Below are 14,553 nucleotides of genomic sequence, written 5' to 3'. Positions count from 1 at the left end.
AAAATGGTCTAATTTTGACTATGTGCTTCTTCCTTTTGGGTAGTAGACTTTATTATATTTTCTATTTTCTATGGCCATGATAAGTGCTTGAATTAAAAAACAACTTAGTTTAAAGTTTAGTAGTCTTTAGACAAAATATATTGGCAAAAAAATCAGCAGTATGTTAGAGCATCGTTTAAATTTAGTTTAACCTGTATCCTGCCTTCCGCCCAATGACAGCTGGGATAGGCTCCAGCACCCCACCGCGACCCAGAAGGATAAGCGGTTTAGATGATGTATGTATGTATGTAGTTACACATACCATAGAACATGATGGAGTGACAGCTGAAATCAAACACTACTCACGCGACTTTGGGTTTTCAGACACGAGTTTTCTAAACAAGTGTGATTTTAACAAGGTACAGCTTTAAACACCGCAGAACAGGTTTGTTTTCAGCTTTCTATGACTACAACACTAGTGACTCGACTTTGCTCGATCACACAGAACTTTTTACCATAAGTTTGTGTGAGGTAGTTGGAATCAAACTTGTACTCTGCTAACTAAGCGAACGTTTTGTTTAGCTTGTAGAAAAAAGATTCAAAAACAACAGAACAGGTTTATTTTTGCTTTTCTGTCCCTCCATCAGTCACTTGACCTTGATCCCTCAGATTTAAGTCATCTGAACTAGCAGCACTGATCAACACTTACCAACTACTGTTTGAAATATGTTTTTACATTTATTGAATAACGGATAGAAAACTATGCAAAGTGGATTTTATTTTATTGTTTCTGATTTTAAAACGCAGGGCGAGATCTCACAAACATAAGCTCTTTTACACCATTTATGGTGCTTTAACATGTTTTACACATTTTTACACAATGCGGTAATATTTGAAGAAGTTGTGAAGGTATGGGTAACACTATTGGGGTGTACTATTCATAGGGCTACATGACATCTACATAAGCTTGTCATGACAACTAACACAACCTTGCATAAGTGTTATAGGTGTCATTCACTATTACATTTGCCAATTTTGATCAGTTAACTAAAGTAGCCTTGTTGACAGATGATGTTTTACCCGATTTTCTCCCCAATTTAGTTAGGACTCTCCCAATCACACGATGCTATCAACGCTAGGAGGGTGAAGGTTAACACAGGCTTCCTCCTGTGAAGCCAGCCACCGCTTCTTTTCGAACTGCCGCTCACGCAACGTCACTGGACAGCCGTACGTGCTCGGAGGAAAGCGCCAACCGCCAGATCTGTTACGTCAGCTAACAGATGCCTGCGCTGACTAGCATCGCGTTGAGTGATGGGGGGAGAAGGAGGGGCCATCCCACCCACCCACCCAGAGAGAGAGCCAGGCCAATTGTGCTCTCTTGGACTCCTAGCTACGGATGGCTGTAGCATCACCAGGGATCGAACTCGCGATCTCCTGATGATAGGGCCAACGCTTAGACGGTTGCACCACTCGGGAGCCCTTGACAGATGATGTTTATTGGAATAAGCTATTATAAACATTTATGTAGGGTTATGTCATTCTATTAATTATGCTACGTAATGCACTCATCCTCCCTCCCAGCTCTACTGTAGTTAGTAATGCGTGCAACAACAAAATGGTCATCATTTTTTCTTCACTGAAATTGTGTTCAAAGTATTGTAGAATACCAAATCATGAACCCATCAATCGAATCAAATCTAATCAAGTGTACTGTTATACCGTGAGCCAATACTCAAGGTTTAAGTTATAAAAGAGTGGGTGCTGCATCATCTCTAACTGGGTGAAATTCCCTCTAGCTCGGAAAGAGTGGAGGACAATATTAGCCCAGGAGATCCTCAGCACTGCAGTTTTTCTTTATGACACAAATAATGAAGCCCGTCAACAGCTAAATCAGGTGAGCAGGGGAAACACCAAACTGTGCAGGGCTGCGGTTCTCCAGCGCAGGAATTCCCCTAAAAACCAAACAGCTCACCAACAGTCTACCACAGTTCACTGGAAATACAGTGAAAGCAGCATAGGATGTAGGAAGTGCAGTTCCGATGGGGGGGTGTCACACTGGACGTGTTTTTTTTTATTTATTTTTCTTTTTTGCGGACCAAGGTGCCTTTTTCTATTGTTTTTGATGGGAGAGACGCCTTTTGCATGCAGATTACTATGGGCACCCCGAGTTTTCAACTGAAAGTGATCAAGCAGCCTACATTGTGAACATTTTTCTACGCTGAACAACCATATCAAAAAAAAGGCAGGCCTTCGCTTGTTTTTACTGGTAGCACCACTTGTGCTACTTAATAGCAGATCACTTTCTAAAAAGGTACGTGACAGAACCTTCTATCAGTATGTATCGAAATGACAGCTAACTAGCATAGGTGATTGACAGTTACAACACTAATGCTGCTTAGCAACAGGGAGATGCACTGCCAGAACAGCATTTTAAAAAAAAATGCAGCGTGAACATCCAAGGCCGTGGAGTGTACCTGGGACATTCTCATATGCCTCAAAATGTCCATAAGTCTTAGAGTGCCAGAATCATCGAGCAGATAAAAATATTCATGTAACGAATGTAAATTAATTGCAGCTCAGCAAAACCTTTAGTTCATTATTATGTTTTTTTTCCCCCAAATTCTCATGACCGCAACATCTCCACGTTTCTCACTACTGATATTTATCATTCTTTCATTTTTTTTCTAGATAAATATAATTTGAAGTTTTTCACTGTTGAATCTCTTTAGTGTTCCTTGTGAAGTGTAAGAATGTGAATTAAACCAACAAGATTTAATGTAGCACAAGAAAAACCTGTCAGTGTGTTGCAGTGATGAGATGAAACACTGAAATACTATATTTTGCAAATAAAGTACATTTTAAAAATTAGCTTTAAAATCCTTTAGGACAAAAACACTATTTACAAACATATGTTCAGGTCTTATTGTGTTGCATGAATGAGAATTGGGTGACTTAAATTGGAAAATGTTATTAAAAAAAATGCTTTAAAATCAAATCATTAAGATTTATTTTTAATTATTCAACCAGATATAATTGTTTGCATATAAAAGAAAACATTATGTTTTAGAAATTTTCAAGTTAGGTCCAAGTATCTCTCATGCTTGTGAGATCAACACGCCTGTGTTTTTCAGCCTTCAGAAAAACTCAGTTTGAACCTCCTCTTAGTGTGCTGGATATATTCACAAGTTAATGACCTGTCTCTTTAAAGACCCACAGCAGTGTTTCACGGTGCAGCCATGCTCCTGGGCTCCGTTCTCACGTCCCTCCCTTGGTGTTTACTGCCAGCCAGGCTCACACCACTGTTGTTACATAACACACACACACACACACACACACAGACACACACTCAGACACACACACAGACACACACGGAAATAACCTGGAGTGCCTCCCTTAGCTCACCTGATTTAACACCATCTGCCTCTCGGCAGTGCTGTACCCATAGTTACAACATGCGCAAGTGAGAGAGAAAAGAGAGCAAGTTCAGCCAAACATGACAAGCATTTTTCCGCCCTCCCTAAAATCTCAGCAGTGAAAAAAGTAGGTCTCTTCAACTTCAATTGAAATAAAACCACCACAGGGATGTATAAAAGTAAATGAAGCACTTTAAATTTTGGCTAAACGTATAGGATCCAGAAAACAGGGGCAGGAGAGAAAGAGAGACAGAGAGAGATGGAGGGATATGTGGTGTTTTTTTTGTTTGTTTTTTTTCCTCTGGTATATCCTGTCCTAGTTTCCTCCCCTGTCCTTTTTGTTTTTTTCTTTTTTTTTTTACCCTCCTCAACAATCCCTCCTTACATAACCACTATAATCAGCTGAGTAGCTGAGGGGACAGAGTGCAGAGAGAGAGCGAGAGAGAGAGAGCAAGAGAGAGAGAGAGAGAGAGAGAGAGAGACAGGAGGAAGGGGGGCAGATTTTATATACATATATACATAAAAAAATAATAAATATACACACACACACGCAAACACACACACACATACACACATTATATATATATATATATATGTACATATATATATATATATATATATACATAGAGACAGAGCGAGAGAGAGAGTGAGAGAGAGCAAGAGAGAGAGAGAAAAAAAAAAGAGAAAGAGCGAGACTCTTGCTCTTGCGCACGCTCGTGCTTTGGGCCAGGAAAAAGGAGGGAAAAAAGGCGTAGGAAAATCCTGCCCTACTTTCACGAGCCAAACAGGCACGAAACGAGTGCGTGGTGTGTCAGAGCAGGGGGGGGAGGGAGGCAGAGTTATCACCCGGATTCTAGGACAGTTTTGAAAGCCTGTTACATAACTAGCCTTCTTTTCAGGTTAAACTCACTCACACTCTTTCAGACTCAAGGGAATAAAGCAGACACACACTCTGAGCAGGGACGTGTAGAAGGGACTTAAAAAGACAGAGGCCTATTTCAAATCACACTTGCTCCGATGAAGCTACAGTAGGAAATTAACAAAGTCGTCATGACTGTATTTCTCAAACAGCATGCTTTCCAAGGAAGCCAAAATCAAATAAAAGTTCCGCCTTTACGAGGAACTGGGTGAATAAGCCTTTAGAAAAAGCAAGCATCAATGAAGTTAATTCAGCAAGGCATGAAGACAGAGATCGCTCAGTCAGATTAGGTCCTGTGGGGTGGACCAACAGACGTTGCATAAGACAGAACCGGTTTATAACATTATTGAGCTCAAATCTGAAGGACTCATGACCGCATGTGTAAACAACCCTCCGTGATCAGCCGCGGCTGGAGTCAGGTCCTCAGCACCTGATCAGCATATGACAACAGCTCAGCATGACTACAAAACAGGATGGCAAATAAAGCGAAAAACAGAAAAACACTAATTATTCAGAGTCACTACAAGCTAATAAAGTCATCCCGGGCTTGAATAAAGATGTAGCAGCTGGTGTAAGAAGAGCTGACACTGTCACTGTAACAGTTACTGCCCATGACCTGCTCCAGATGTGTCCTTCCTCACGCTCCACGTTCTGCTTTTTTTTACAGTTTAAAATGGAAAAACAGATAAATTCAAACAGCCCAATTATTTCCATTGTAATTAGGACTGTCACTATTGATTACATTGATATTATACGTTATTGACTTCAGGGAAAAACAAGGAAATCTTTAACAAGATTTAATTTAAAAATAAACACTATGCATTATCGCCATGCAAACTGCTAATTAATCATTGCTAAGTCATCAAGAAGGCGCATTTTAATTGACGGTGGTTGTGATGCATTTATTACAGCAACAAATCATTTTCTATTTAAATCCCATGTGTCAAACACAAGGCCCGTGGGCCAGATCAGGCCTGCGACGCAACCCTATCCAGCCCGCAAAGGTATTTCAACGTAATTGCAACTTAATGTGCTCTGACTCTCCCACCCAAACAACAATCTATGGGACAGTGGTAACACCTCAGTTCTACACAGTTCTATGCAATTCCACACCAGCCATATCACCAAACACACTAGCTGCAGTTCAACCTATATAAACACCTAACGTCAGCTTAGCAGCTCAGAAACTGAGCCCAAGTATTAATGGACTTGCAGTAAAGATGCCAGGTGTCTAGATTAAGCAAACAGGTACGTTTAAAAGATTGAGCTCCTGGGGACATTTAAATTTAGAATATTTCAAGTATTCATGTAATATTTTAAGGTCTATTATACATTCCTATATGTTACTCCTGAAGTTTTTGCGTATTTTAAATAAACAATGGCCAACTCAGGTTATGGCACATCAATTAAAAATTAAATAGAAACATTTTTTTCTCTGGTCCACGGATTTGTTGAGATTTTTTAATATGGCCCCTTTAGTGGTTGAGTTTGACATCCCCGATTTACATGCTTAATATACTTTAGTTGAATTGACAGAACCAGCCAAAATGGTGAAACTGGAAATCTCTCTTTACCTTAGATTTCAAACAGGACTACTTATTACTTGCCATATCTACCCAGACATGAGTTAGAAAAAAAGACAAATGGACACTGGAAGTCAGCGTTTCAACTGCAGTACCTACTCGAGAATCATTTGTAACTAACTGCACACAGAGAAGTGCAAAATACAGAGAAACTCTACTTAAGTGAAGATAAATATCATGCGTCAAACTTTGGATCCAAGAATATGCCTGATAGAGAAAAAGTATCGAAATTTAACAAATTCAAGTATATATAAATAAAAAGTACATGTTACAGGGCCCCCTCCCTGAGTGGTAGTGGTAGTGGTGGTGGTGGTGGTGGTGGTGGGGGGGGGGCTACAACTAAGTTGGGGGACAGATGTAACCCCAGATGTTCCAATGTACAACTGTACAAGGCATGACAGCGTTTTTCTTGACACCTGAAGCCGTTTGCTCTAAGCAACAATGCCATTTTGTCTGGTGTCTGAAACCTGACGCTGTGGTCTGAGGATGCTATGTCCTGAAATATAGGTGTGATAAAAAAGTGTGATACTGACATGACCACCATATCACACAGAATTATTTCTCCGCCTCCATCCTGCAAAGTTACTTTCCCGCTTCTTATCTTCTTCAGCAGTACAGGCCACAAGTATTTGCAATTATAAACCTCTTGAATCCTCGTTGCAACTATTCCAAGAAATACAAATTCCTCCATGTCCTTTTAGCATGTCTTAATATTACAGAAAATGCAAACTTGTGTCCTCACAGGATGTTTTACGAGGACTTTAAAGGGATGGAACAACCTAGAACCTCGAGGACGATAACTTTCCCACCCTTCAAACCAAAAAGGCCTACTTTTAGAACACACACAGCATACTCTTAAAAAAGTTCATTGGCATAATGTCATAGAAACTCTTTTGGTTTACTACAGAATCGTTTGATGGTTATTTAAAGACATACATTTTGTAAGATGTGCCATTGTGAAGGACCTTTTCGAAGCTTAGAACCTTGACATAAACCTTCTATGCTAATTGCCTGTTTCATCCAGAATTGCACCTTCAATCTAAGAATGATTTAGGAACTAGGGGTGGGCAATATGGCAAAAATATAACAAGACGATAGTTCAAGAAATTTCCACAATGCACAATACGTCAATACTACGAAAAATTATGAGTACAAATTATTTTTGCTCAATGCTTTGTACTAAATTAAATTAATAAGGGATAATTCTGAATTCTGAAAATGAAATTTGCAGTCGGTTACTGTTGTAGAAGTACTGACGATATCCACGCTATGCTCAGAAAAGTAAACTGTGGGGCATTGTGATGTAATTTATCATGATACTGCTAAAAATTGTCATCTAAATATTGTCATATCACCTGGCCCTGTGAGGAACCATTATTTTTAAAGTGTGTAGTGTGTGTAAACTCATGGTCAGATCTTGACCACATGTTCAAACAGTGCCACCTCCCTGAGTATCTCACATCCTCCCTGGGTCAAACAGACACAGCTGCATACTCTGCAGTTAGTTATGACCACAACTGTTGCTTACGTTCACCAAAACAGGATGTGAACGTGTATGTGCGTTTATTAAGCATATCACAATACAAGTAACCCCATTAAAATCCTGCTTGACACTGTGGAGAATCAGGAGGACGGTTTACGCTTACAGCATGTCTAGAAGTTCTGGGTAGCACAGTTTATTATGAGCTAAAGTTGCCCTTACCACATACCATGCATATCACTCTTACTCATCCTATACAAGGAAGAGGAGCACGCATCCAAAAACACACCATCTTGCAGGTCTTCATGGATTCCAGGAAAAGCTTTAGCTCATTTCCGAGAATCCCCTGCCTGTCTCCACCTCTTTGTGTAGCTGTCCATCATCTGTTTGTGTCTAATCCTATGGGCTATATCATAGGACCTAACCTTCAATCTGTTTTAACCCCAGTGTCCATCTGGGGAAGCCTTGGTAGGGATAATATTGCTAGCAATGCTAAAAATGCCAACAATAATACAGAGTGAAAGCCAGAAGGAGGCTAGTGTTAGCATTATGCTAACGAGGTCAAGCTAACTGGCCCAAATATTCATTGTTAGCCATGTCAGCAGATTTAAGTGAAAGATTCCTGGCACCTGTATTCTACCGGAAGTGCACCAGCATGGATACATTGGTGTGGGTGTTGTCCTTAAACAACTGCCCGCATATACAGAAAACCAGGTCAAGTCGCAACTGCCTTCTCTTCTCTCCCCACTGTCTTAGTCTCTCTCTCTCTCTGATGCACTCACCCCACCCTGACTCTCTCTCCCTCTATGATGTACTTGCGCTCTCGCGCTCTCTCTCTCTCATATCCTGGCTCCTGGCATCAACAAGGGGATGTTGCATAAGATCTATTTATAAGCACTCGGCTCGCCTGCCTGGCTCACGGCGGCACCGAACTTGCAGCCGCCGCTCCGTGAGCCCTGTAACCACGGGAACCTGCTTGCCGAGCTGCAACAAGGGACGCTGGTAGAGTGGGTGGATATGCGGCGCGTCCTTCACACTGTAACTACAGCCGGAATAAGAAATCTGTCATCACAACACAGCCGGAGAGCATGCTAATATTCGGATTAACGTCAGAACACACAAAGTGCCTCCCCAACACACACACACATATTCTGAAGCACAATTGAACCAGCTGAGGACCACACAGACACACAGAGTATATCTACTGGTTTTATCTTACCATGGAATAGTCTGAGTCACTTTATTCAAAATATACTCATTAAACCTGCGTTTCTTAAACTATGGGTCGTGGGCGTGTTTGTGCATGTTCACCACATTACGGGCAACGTTTACTAGTACGTTTGCCTGTGTGTGTTTAAGGCCTTCTCACAAAGAGTTAGGCTTTTACTGATTGCAGATCAAGTTCTGAAAACATACACATGTATTTTAATACTATCTTTCACACTGAGTCTGAACCTGATGGACAACTACTGCGTAAAATTTTAAACAGAGCCAGTCTGATTTCTGTTGTGCGGATGAATTAATAAACAGGCTGACTAATCATAGTTTATTTGATCATTTTTAATGCTCAGAGCTCCAAGCAGAAGCTTTATTGTCTTTACTGCCCAATCAATTTATTTCTTCTTTCTGTGTTTCTCTGACTAACAAAAAAGCAAAAAAAGAACAGAAAGTGATGGGAATACTGAAGTGTATTACAAGGTGTGTATCCAACATGTGGCAAACAGTTTTCCTCTTCAATATTATTATTTGAATAAAAGCCTGTACTGGAGAAAAGGCACTGCATTCCTGTGTGTGGTTCATTCATTAGTTTATCATCTGCTGTTGTGTGAGTGAATGAAGTGAGTATCTTTACTAGCTATTGTTAAGGCACGTATGAACCATGTTAGTTGCGTACTAGAGTTAGTTTCACTTTCACAGACGTGGTTTAGTTTGTGGTTGCAGCGAGTTATTAGCTTGGAGCCTGCTGTATAAACAGTTGCTTATGGCCACTAGGGTAACCACTGAGCCCTGCAAGTACTTATTATTTATTTCTTTTAACTAAATTCCCATTATAGAAATGAATTAAGTATCAATTCTTTTTCATACTTGCATACAAAATAATATGCTTGGGGCGGGGCCCAAAGTTGCTTAAGACAACGGCACAATACACATTCAATCGCACAGCCCTGGATGGCACGTGGTAGTCGTGTGGACGTTCTCCTGCACTCTAAGCAGTGCTGATACTGGAGAGGCTACTTAGAGGTGTTTATCAGATGTCAAGCCAGAGAGAGACCAGATCATGCCTTATGAGCACTGGCAACGATATCAAAGCGTGCATTTTACACCAGTGAACTTTACACTGAAATCCAGAACTGCAGATAGTAGAAATTATTAGAGGTAAATAAGGCTGAAGCCAGCACTGTACTGGAGCCGTCGTCTCTGATAACTCCATCTCTCTCGCCTTCCCCTCCCTCCCTCTCTGTCTCTCATGCCAGTTGGATCGCAGCATTCACACCTGTTCCCCTTCATTATGTGATGGGGGGAGTGAGGAGAGGGGCGTTAAAGTGTGTAATAACCAGCAGGGCCTCGTAAGGGAAAGTACTTGTTTATTACATAACCTACACACAGACGTACAGCATGCTTTATGAGTATACGGGCGATCTTCAAGGACATATCTGACCATTTCAAAGTCCAAAAGAGTGCGTCCATGTATCTATGTCTGTGTTCGTGTGGGTGTGCGTGTGCGGGTATGTGTGTGTGGTTTGCTTTTATCTGACCATCACACATATGGGCGCAGGCCAGTGCCAGTCTGTTTCTGTAGAAGTTATGTAGGTCAGGAGCTAATGTTTAATGGAATGCGTGTGCAAGGGTGGCAGGCAACAGGTGCGGCCAGTGACCTGAAACCTCTGTGAAACACAACTCCACGGCCACAGCGAGTCAGAGGAGGAACCCTCTTCACCGGGTTTGTGTCTGCCATAGTGACACGAAGCTAAAAAATTACTTAATGGTGGTAGACAGAAAAATGCTGACATGATGCCACAAGCATCGGAGATAAACTTTATTGACTCTTCTCTCTGGCTGCACATTACTTGAACCTGCTGATGTTGATTAGTGACGAACAACTCAGAACCAACCGATGGAGAACCCGAGATTACTTCAAAAGAGAACCAAGCACAACACAAATGTTCACAACAAGGCCCCGGCGACAAAGTTGACAGCAGTGTGCTGGAGAGCTGTACCCTCTTGGACTCTTGTGATTCAAGAATGAACCTCATTCTCCTCATTCGGGCCATTCTTCAACACTTATGATTCCCCCACTAACAAATGCACAGAGGAGACTTCCCAGCTGCCCTGTCATACAATTCTACTCTATTTATACTTTTCTTAGGAACCTCCAAGCCTGCAGGCGTGTCGCAAACAGACAGGCAAGTGGGTGGAGAACAACTTCCAAATTTAACCCCCATACCCCACCTCCACTCCAAAACAAAAAAAAAAAACTGGGAAAGAGCATAAAAAAAATTAATGTGTCAAAGTCATGGAATGCTACTATCTTAGTCTATCTATAAAGCTGCTCCTTACACTGTGTGAAAGAACGCAAGAACGAAAGAGATTTGTGGGAAGTTTTGTTATGACACGTATTACATAAATTCCGTTCTTTAGAAAGTGATCCACCCAGCACTATCTAAACTTCTATCTGTTCTCATGGGTACATGCTCTCTAGTGCCCATGGGATGCTGGACTTTGGCTTTTGCGCAAATTTCAGACAATGGCTAAATACAATCCTTCAGTGCCCTGGGGAGAAAGTGAAGCAAATAAACTCACCGATAGCAGGAAGATGGCATTTCCTTATTAAGTGATTTGCCTACTTATGTTTAGTTTGTAATCAATCTGTCTCTGTATTCATGCTGCGTAAAATATGCCTGTCTGAATCTAGCGCACTGGGGAATGATTTAGGGTGCTTGGCTTGAGATTATTACAAGTGCAGTTGTGTAGTGTCTAATGAGATCTACACCAGGAGATCATTTTTATCCCTTTTATATTTTTTTATTTTGATACAAGAGAAACTGTGCAGACACCATGGTCAGAGAAGAGAGAGAGGGCTGTGTTTCAGGGTTCGTGCACTTTTTAAACAGTGGAATTCCATGACTTTTCTATGACATATAATGAAATTTCCATTCCAAATATAGTGTTGGGCGATATATCATCTATGCCAGCAAGCTGAGATACTGACATAGCATTTTCTGTTTTAGTAAGATTTTTAGAGCTATATTTGATAGACAAGGGCCATTTAATTTTGTGTACTTTGCTCATGGTATGCAATCTTTGATGGTTTACATTTAACTAATTTAACATTTGCTTAAAATCCACATAAAAGGAAACTTAGGATGCATGGGTTCATTAACTTTATTAATGTTAAACTTTAAATTCAACTGAGCATAATACTGTGATATGTTTGAAATTACCATGATACTGAATATTGACCACACCGTACTAATTTATCATATAGACCACTGTTTCGAGAGGAAAAATATGCTAATGAAATATTAATAATAAATAATAAATATTAGTCAGCAGGTAAAAATGCTGTTTAAATGGAATGACCGCGAGTGACATTGAAATCCGACCCACATATGGATTTCTGCACCAGCTTTAATAATCCTACCTCAGAAAAGAGTCATTTTGCTCAATACATTAATGTTGCATAATTACAAAGCATATATATTTTATTTTGACTCCTCCGTCACCCCATATTCTTATGCGCAAACATGTCCGTCGGTTTTGCTTGTTAAGAGTGGTTAAGCGTCTTATATCACACTTGACACAGACGCATTGTGCATGTGCGTACATCATGACTAGGTGGACAGCAAGACTCTGCAGATGGCGTGGGAACCTGAAGCGAACAAGTCAGCGTTTAATGTAGCGCTTCCGTCGCTGCAGTTTTCTCTGATATGGTATGATCAAGGTATCATACAAGCGCCTGTAGAGGCAAACCTGCTCAGCGAACTCCCTTCAAATTCATTCATTTTGAATGAAGGGCCATGTGTGCAATGAGCGCCAAGTTACAAAAATTCAGAGGTGGGGCCAGTGCATGGGGTTTGAGGTTGCGATTGCATCATTTCTGACATACTTACAATGCATCAAGTACAAACCTAGCTCGACTCACAGTGAAGAAGCTAGATCACGCAGGTCTTGGTGTAAGAAGCAGCAGCGGTGTGTGTTTACTCTTACATTTGACTTGTTAATTTATCTTCTCCAGTGTCCGAATGTCAAAACATTATCCACAACATGCACTTCCTGAATGCTACACCTCAGCAAGCTGACATTCATACTAACAGAATATTAGTAAAGCTGGTCCACGTGCAAATACATTATTGTGCTTTTTGCAATCTACAGTCTTCAGCACTTTACATGTGATGAGATGATGAACCACATGGAGGAAAGTCCAGAAAAGTCCATGATTTTTCCAGCACTTATTAATTTCCATGACATTTTTCAGGCCTAGAAAACCAAATTCCTGTATTCCATGACTTTTCCAGGATTTTCATGACCGTAAGAACCTTGGTGTTTGCAGCCCACTCTCTGTAGCTGCCAGGAAAGAGTGGGCGGATGCTTCCGTCATGGGTCATCCAGAGCTCCAGCTTTATCACATCTTTGCTTCTCCTGCCCCCTCTCTTTCTTTATTTCTCTCTCCTCTCTCTCATATTTTTCCTTTCTCCTTTTTTTGCTTGCTAATATTAGTCACTGCTGAGCACATCCTGTCTGATCTCTTTCTTTCAGTGGTCATGAATATCTGGCCCACAGATTTGGGCTTTTGGCCAACGACAGCATCATACTTCACAGCCAGTTACATTCTACTGTAGATTCCAAATGCATTTCAACTGTAACACACTACTTCTTCACACTGTATTCTTAAAATCTATTAGAAGTAGGAAATAAATATCACCATGTATTTTCATGATGCACAGTATGTCTAGAGATAAGCCAGATATGTACCAACCTTTAATTATTTTTTTTGTAATTTCATTTTCATAAACATTATCCCAGCACTACTTTCAATTAAGCACATTATGCTCTCTGTGGATTCCTAGCATCATCAGGCCTCAAACTGGAGATCTCCTGACAATTTACCATTATTTCAGATCAGGGATGTCAAAAGTATTGACATTAAAAGTGTAACTTCTGTTTTTGCTATGGCAGTGGTTGAATTGGTCCCAACATCCTGTCTGACTAAGTGCAGGTTGGTTACTCGGCACACACACTAAAAAACATGGCAACCAAAGGGGGGTAGGCGGCCTACTAGAACGGGTGGGTCTTTTTCGCCAAAAAGTGGACCTTTTCATTACAAGCACAGGGTACCGTACCTAGGTCAGCCTTTGACCTGATGCTACTATTACATTATTAACAACAGCGCATTACACAGGCCCTCTTGTCCAGTACTTCCACTATCCACTACTCATGTCATCTGTGTTTGACAAATAACATGAACAACTGCTGTTCCTCATGACAGCCATTAGATCAATTACATTACATCACCACAGAAACTGATTCTGACAATATTAGTCAGGTTAGAGCAGTAATAATGAATTTAATTATCGGTAAACAATCAAGTTACAGTATGATTTAATTAGAATTTTTTTGGGGGGGGTCTTTGGACTTTTGGGGTAGGTGGAACGAAAGCATCCCCACCACGGCTACGCCCCTGAACCAGCACCAACATACCTTAAACAAAAAAGACAAAGCAAAAAAGACATCTTTTCCAATTATGGTGGTTTGAGTTTGTATGGTGCAGTTTGCTCTGATCTGAGATCTCCTCTTGACGACAATTGGTTGTTGCTTAAAAAACGTTGTTGCCTGCGTCCCTGATGGAGGCCCAATCGTTCAACTTCCACACACAGATTTCAATATGCACTGCAGTGTTTTCCTTTAACTGTGTCCAGTGGTGGTTCAGTTTGATCTGCTGTCTAGCAGAAATTCAGGAAATATTTTGAGTTCTAAATAAATTAGTGCTCAATGGTTTTTGCTTCTGTTTGTACTTCTGTTTTTGCTATGGTATCGAATTGGTATTAAGAACTGTCAAATTTCACTGGTACTTGTATTGACTACCAAACTCTGGGTATTGTAACAACCCTATCTGACAGCAACTCAAAGCCACATTTAAACTCTGTTTTAATGAAATACAGTTGGCCAGTGTTCTAAAAG

General features: G+C 40.7%; 1 protein-coding gene across 1 annotated transcript in view; it reads right to left on the bottom strand.

The window, feature by feature from the left end:
* itpr1b (inositol 1,4,5-trisphosphate receptor, type 1b) overlaps positions 1-14,553 on the bottom strand; it is a 179,430-nt gene that overhangs the window by 53,947 nt on the left and 110,930 nt on the right. The window lies entirely within an intron of this gene.

This window comes from Colossoma macropomum, unplaced genomic scaffold (genome assembly GCF_904425465.1).
Source record: "Colossoma macropomum unplaced genomic scaffold, Colossoma_macropomum, whole genome shotgun sequence".
NCBI lineage: Eukaryota > Metazoa > Chordata > Actinopteri > Characiformes > Serrasalmidae > Colossoma > Colossoma macropomum.
The sequence above is the reverse complement of the archived record's forward strand: the minus strand, read 5'-3'. Positions and strand labels throughout refer to the sequence as shown.